Genomic DNA, 7563 nt, shown 5'->3' with positions numbered 1-7563 from the left:
CCAGCCCCTTCTCTTGACAGGCCCGCTTCGGCTGCGTTCCTCATTGGGCACCCCAAAGAATGCCCCGCCTCTGGCGCTGTCCGATTGGGGGAAGGCATCACAGCCCCGCCCCTCAGGGTCCGCTCCTCTCGCTGGTTGGTCACGCTTGATAAGGGCCGGGCTCCACCCTCTCTTTCCAATTGGTGATAGGATTCGCAACTCCGCCTCGTGCTCTTTCCCTGTTTTCCATTGGTTCTATACCGACAACCGGGCCCCCTTTTGCTTTGTTAGTATTGGCCAAGAGCTACAGAAAGCAAGCCACTCTGCCTGTCTCCCATTGGTGGAACCTTCCTACACCGCCCAGCTACGATGACGTCACCTTTCCCCAGGCCAGCGAGCCCTGAATGGCTGGTGGTCAGCGGCCCGGCTACTCCTCGCGGGATGTGGCACGGGCCGTCAGGGCTGCCCCGGGCGCCGACCGGCGATGATTCACCGGCTGCCGCCGGGCTCGGCCCCACCCGACCCCACCTCGGACCTGTTGCCGGGACCTGTCTCTGGGGAAAAGTTCCGGGGACCTGCTGGGCGTCCCTCGAGTGGAAGCTGGCACCGCGCGTCACCTGGGCGCTCTGCCCCGCTCGGGTTCGGGGCTGGATCCCTGGGCCTGCCGGCCTAGACCCGGAGGTTACAGGCTTCCCGAGGTCGAGGGCCCAGCCGCGAAATCTCTCCGAAGGGAGAGCGGCAGACAGTCCGACGGTAGGGCGGTGGGCCTGGGGCTCCGCCGAGCGCCACGTGGCTGAGGGGCTCGGGGGAAAAGCCCGTCTCCTGTCCAGTGTTCGCCGCCCAGCGTTTTTTCCTCTCCTCAGAAAGCGCTGGAGTAGGGAGGCTGTATACAGAGCTGAGCTCTCCAAAGGCACTAGGCACTACCCCCGCCCCAAGTGCTGGCTAATTACTCCCTCACGCGACTGGGTTTTAAAAGCTCAGAAACTTTCTGTACCTACAGATTGGCGTTGAATTCTGAGATTCTTTGACATAAATCTCTTTCGGGGTCTTTCCTTCCCTTTTAATTCTAGAGGAGAACACTCAAAAAGAATCCTTCCTTTTCAAGACGGCTATGAATGGTGTTTGTGTGGTACCAATATAAATGTACATAGACAGAACTAAAAACTTTAGGAATTGTTCCCTAAGCTATCTCAAGACCCAAGTTACTCTGTTAATACACTGACATCTTCATTTTAAGAAACGGAAATAAAACTCTTCGTAAATTGAGAGTCCTGAATATAGAAATGAGTAAAGCATGAACATATTTAACAAAGCTTTTTAGAAAAGTTTATTGTTGCCAATATGTGAAAACAATACCCTGTCAGGTAACTTACCTACATTATTGCTAATCCTCAATATAACCCCATTAGATAGGTTAATTATCTACATTTTGCACATGAGGAAACTGATGCCCAAGAAGCTAAATGACTTTCCTAGACATCCATTCAGCCAGAAATGGAAACTGAACCTAGATCTGTTTCACTCAGAGCCCATGGTGTCAATGCTCCAGTTGGTAGCTGTTCTAAATACAAGACAACTGAGAGACGGATTTCCATATGAGTCACAATGACACTCAAACACTGGGGAAAAAGAAAGAAACACATTACGGTGGTAAGTTTTTAAATGTGTCCTTTTTAATGGTTGACAAATCCATTAAAATTAAATAAACTCAACAGAATTAATACATAGAATAAATGCAGTAAACCTGGCCTGACATACAGAACACATATTTTCTGGTTTTAATGGTTAATTGGACCTAAAAGGTGATTCTTTATGAAAACTAATAAATATTCACCTTTACCACTGAAGATAAAGGTTTTCAAGAAAGCACAAAAAAGCTAGAAGAATGGGGATATAAGTTTTAAAGAGTATGTTTTAACTGCAAGTTAAAACAAATTTGAAAATCATAGTGAAATGAATACAATTCTAAAGTGCCCAAACTGACAGTAAAAACACTTTGATTTCATTACCTTAATTTTGGATTTTGTACACTTCTATATTTTCTCTTTGATTTTATTATGAACACTCAGAATCTCTTTACTCTTTCCCTTACCCTCAACTCTTTTTTTTAAACCCAGTCTTATTTCAAAGTCATGATCCTTCCCCTAGAATTGCCCTGACTGAAAATCACACTTATACAAAATTAAAAAAGGAAAAAAGTTTGAAATCTGAGATATGGCAAGGAACCATTTAAACACCAACAGGTCTATCTTAAACTCCAAACAAAAATACTAAGTTATATAACAATCAGAGAATTAGACTAAAGAATGGACCCCTTTCTGTTCCTTGGCAGTGGTGGAAGACAAGATCAGTAAACCAGCAATACCAACCAGGAATTAGTATCATGAAGAACTCCAAAGGGCATTTGGTGCCATCTACTGGACATCAAGCAGTAAGTATAAAACAAAGGGTTTTTTCTTGTTTTTCTGGAAATTATTTTACACAAATACATTACAATGACCAGTTAAATAAGATAATCTGAAAGTATAGATTTTGAAAAAAGAAACGAAATCCTAAAACAAAGTACAAGTGGTGACTCCCAGCATCTAGCACTTCAAAGGCATTACATAAGCACTGACAGATAGGCACAACCCCCAAAATAAGAATTCGAAATTCCAGAATGTTTGAACCTGAATTTTATGACCAGAATTTTAAATAAAAAGCTATCTGTAATAAGATAAACGTAGGCTGGCAATGGTTTATATCTTTGATCAGACATCAAGCTAAACTAATAGAACTGGGGAGTAAAAGAAAATATTGAAAATGGGAACCACAAAAGATTATACTTGTCAGATAATCTTTACTACATATTTTAGAAAGCCCCAGTTTCCTTCCTCTGAGGGGTTTATAATCCAGGTGGGTATAGGACAGTATGTAAATGCCGGTGCTGAGGGGAAGGTTCATTAAATGCAACAGGAGCTCTGCCAGAGAGGTGCTTTTCAGTGAGTACCTCAGAGTGGCAGGGAAGACAACTGTTGATATTATATAACTGTCTAAAAAGTTCCAAAACTGCTGAATTAAAAAACACTATTTATAACTGAGTTTGACATAGTTAACCACTATGACATTACAATGAATTCTGTTTTATAAGTTTTTGAGGAACTGATTTTATTCTTCTAAGTGTAAAAATCAGAACTGTAATTTTCTGCTTTAATATCAGTCCCTTTCTTTGTGGCTACTTTGGACACTCAAATATCATGATACCCAATATCAGAAAATTAAAATTTAAAAACTTTTAAAAACACTGCTTTGCAAAAGTTAGTTATTCCACAAATATTTGCTACTTTAAAAATAGAGCAATGGCTAGACAGGGGTACATACATTACACTGAACACTATGTAGCAGTTAAAAAAAAAAGGTAGAGGTACATACGTTGGCATGGAAACATCCCCAAGGCAATGCTGAGTAAATAAGTTGTAAAATGATCCCTAAAGCATATTATTTGTGTTAAAAAAAAAAAAGAAGGTCATACTGTGTATTTTCCTCATTTCCAACACTAACTCTGTTACATACATACATGCATAAGATCTGGAAGTAAACACCACAAAGGATTCACAGTGAACCAGGGCTGTGCAAAACAGATTTAGCTGTCATAATGTTTTAAAATTTTTATGGGAAAAATGTATTCATTTATGAGTTGGGGAACTAAAGGTTAACTTAGAAACCAAGGGAAGTGGAGTGAAGTAAGTCAGACAGAGAAAGACAAATATCATATGGTATCGCTTATATGTGGAATCAAATGAACCTATTTATAAAACAAAAATAGAGTCACAGATGTAGAAAACACACTTACGGTTACCAAGGGGGAAAGGGGGAGGGATAAACTGGGAGATTGGGATTGACATATACATACTACTATATATAAAACAGATAATAAGAACCTACTGTATAGCCCAGGGAACTCTACTCAGTACTCTGTAATGACCTATATGGGAACAGAATCTAAGAGTGGATATTTGTATATGTATAACTGATTCACTTTGCTGTATCGGTACAGCAGAAACTAACACAACATTGTAAATCAACTATACTCCAATAAAAATTAATTTAAAAAAAACACCAAGGGAAGTGGTTAAGTGAAAAAAGTTTACTGAACTATATTCATGAATTCAACAGATATTTATTGAGTGCTTTACTGTGTGCCAGGCACTGTGTGGTGCCAGGGCTACAGCAGCAAACAAGACAGAAGCGCTACTCCTGAAAGTTCAAAGCCTAGTGGAAGAACCAGACAGTAACAGGTGAATATAGAGTGTGTCAGGCCGTGATAAGCTATAAGGAAAAGGAAACTTTGCAGAGCATGTGGAGAAACTGGAACCCTCATACATTGCTGGTGGGAATGTAAAATAATGCCGTTGCTTTGGAGAACAGTTTTGACAGTGCCTCAAAAAGTTAAACACAGAGTTACTGTATGACCCAGTAGTGCCTCTCCTAGTTATATACCCAAGAGAGTTGAAAACATACGTTCATACAAAAACTTGTATGTGAATGTTCATAGTGGCACTATTCGTAATAGCCAAGAAGTGGAACAACCCAAATGCCCATCAACTGATGACTTATAAATAAAAATGTGGGGACTTCCCTGTGGCGCAGTGGTTAAGAATCCGCCTGCCAATGTAGGGGTCACGGGTTCGAGCCCTGGTCCGGGAAGATCCCACATGCCACGGAGCAACTAAGCCCATGCGCCACAACTACTGAGCCTGCGCTCTAGAGCGCGCGTGCCACAACTACGGAGCCGGCGCACCTAGAGCCCGTGCTCTGCAACAAGAGGAGCCACCGCAATGAGAAGCCAGTGTACCACAACAAAGAGTAGCACCCGCTCTCCACAACTAGAGAAAGCCCGCACGCAGCAATGAAGACCCAACGCAGCCAAAATAAATAATTTTTAAAAAAATATGGTATATCCCCAGAACAGAATATTATAAGCCATAAAAAGGGATGAAGTACTGATATATGCTACAGCTTAAATGAACCTTGAAAACATTATGCTATGTAAAAGCAGCACAAGAGGTGCTAGACACAAAAGGTCACGTATTTTGTGATTCCATCCATTTGAAATATCCATTTAAATGAAAACATCCAGAATAGTCACACCTTTAGAGACAGAAAAGTACATTTCGTGGTTTCTGGGGTGGAGGGTAGAGGTGGATAGGGAGGGATGAGGAGTGACTTTAATGAGTATGGGGTTTCTTTTTAGGATGATAAAAATATTTTAGAATTAGATAGTGGTAATAAATACTTAACTCTGTAAATATACTAAAACCACTGAAATGGTGTACTTTATTTATCTATCTGTTTTTGGCTGTGCCACATGCCGCTTGCAGGATCTTAGTTCCTTGACCAGGGATTGAACCCATGCCCCCTGCAGTGGAAGCACGGAGTCCTAATCACTGGACCGTCAGGGAATTCCCTGAAATGATATACTTTTAAAGGGTGAATTTTATCTCAATTTTTAAAACGCTAAATAAAAAGAGTAAAACAGGGTAAAGGGATAGAGAGGGAAGGGGAAGCTACTATTTTGGACAAGGTGGTTAGGAATGAACTTATTTTGAGCAGTGACCTGAACAACATAACCACGTAAATCTACTAACCATGTAAATCTGAGAGGTGGGGGAGGGGGAGTAGGAACATTCCGGGAAGAAAAGCAAGTTGGAAGACTCTTCAGGTAGATGCATACCTGTTCTCAAGGAACAGCAAGGAGGCTAGCAGCGTGGCTGAGTGCAATAGCAAGGGTGAGGCTGCAGGAAGCCAGGTTCCAAACTATACAGATGTGTAGAGCACAGTAAGGATTGGTCTTCACTCTAAATGACAGAAAACCACCAGAGCCAGAAGCAATGTGACTAGATGTACATTTTAAAAGGTTCACTCTGCTGCTAGGTGGAGAATAAACTGAGGCTGAAGAGGGAAGGAAACCTATTAGGGGGTTACTGTATTAGTCCAGGCAAGAGAGATGGCTTCTGTTAGCACAGATGGTGAATAGTAGTCAGATTCAGTGTACATCAAATCACAACATACACTTTCAATATCTTAGAATTGTGTGTCAATTATATCACAGTAAATCTGGGGAAAATAGTGTTTGGATTCAAAATACACTCTGATGTTAGAGCCAAAAGGATTTCTAATGAATCCTTTGTGGGGCACAGGAAAAAGAGCGGAGTCAAGGATGACCCCCTAAGGATTTTGCTCTGAGCAAAGGTGTAAATGGAGAGGCCACTTGCTGAGATGGGGAAGCCTCAGAGAAGAAGACTGGGCAGGGAAATGAGAATTCAATTCATCTTAAATTTGAGCTGCCTAATAATCCAAGTGCATATACAAGCCTGGAATTCAGTAAAATGGTCAGGCTAGAAATATAAATTTGAGAGCCATGGCAGAAGACGTTTGAAGCTATGTGGATGGACGACTCACCAGAGGGAGATTGGAGAGTCCATGGATTGGGCCCTGGAACACTCTTAGCATTTAGATACTTAGAAGATTTGGCAAAACTTATGTCTTCCGAGAGGCAGTAGCCTGTTAGAGGAAGACAAGGATGCTCCATTTTTCTTATTCTTACAGAATCAGATGATCTGATGGATAAAAGTTCCTTCAAACCAAGACTTCTATTAAGATCAGAGGTGTCTTATCTCTGGATCTTTAAAGATTTCCTCCTGTTCCCTTTCTTTGGTGTTAGCTTAGGGAGAGTGAACCTATTGACCTACCGGGTATTCTCAGATTATTTCTTTACAAAGTATGCTGCCTTGAGGATCTCAAGTCAAATCTCTACTAAAACCACACTAACATGACAACCCAAAAACCTATCATCTGATTTGGGGCATATTATTTCATCCCAGAAGTTTTAGCTTCCCAATTAGACAACAATTGGGTCTCATTTCTTTAGATGTGCAAAAATGTGGTCAGAAAGTCCTTGTCATAGATAATTTACAGATAGACAGTATTTTGGAGGGTGGGGGTATGAGAATCTATTTAGCTTACCTGGCAAAAAGTCTAAGCAGAATAATCCACCTGCTCGGGGTAGTGACACTTGTGCAATGGGTACTACAAGCTGTGCAGCTGATGCAGCACATTTAAATATTTAAGTACTGAAGCCAGTAGGTAGTGTAAACATTAATCATTTCTGCCTCTAGGTCTGAATAGCCTCAGGTTTCTCATCTGGGAATGGAGATAATAGTACCTGCTCTATCTGATAAGGATTAAATGAACCAGTGTGTACACTGTATTATGCAATGCAGTCATACTACTATTATTTTCTTTACAGGGAACTCATTTGCCAGGAAAGCTTTTAGAGACCTACAATAGGTGGTCAAATTTCAGATGCAGTATGGATTTAAAATCCAGCTAGACACTTGTAAAATCATGGACATATAAGAATAGTAATTACATCATTAAAAAAATAAATTTATTTATTCGTTTATTTTTGTCTGCATAGGGTCTTTGTTGCGGTGCGCGGGCTTCTCATTGTGGTGGCTTCTCTTGGCGTGGAGCACAGGCTCTAGGCACACAGGTTTCAGTAGTTGTGGCATGCAGGCTCAGTAGTTGTGGCTCATGGGCTCT

The sequence above is a fragment of the Phocoena sinus genome, chromosome 13 (genome assembly GCF_008692025.1).
Source record: "Phocoena sinus isolate mPhoSin1 chromosome 13, mPhoSin1.pri, whole genome shotgun sequence".
Taxonomy (NCBI): domain Eukaryota; kingdom Metazoa; phylum Chordata; class Mammalia; order Artiodactyla; family Phocoenidae; genus Phocoena; species Phocoena sinus.
The sequence above is the reverse complement of the archived record's forward strand: the minus strand, read 5'-3'. Positions refer to the sequence as shown.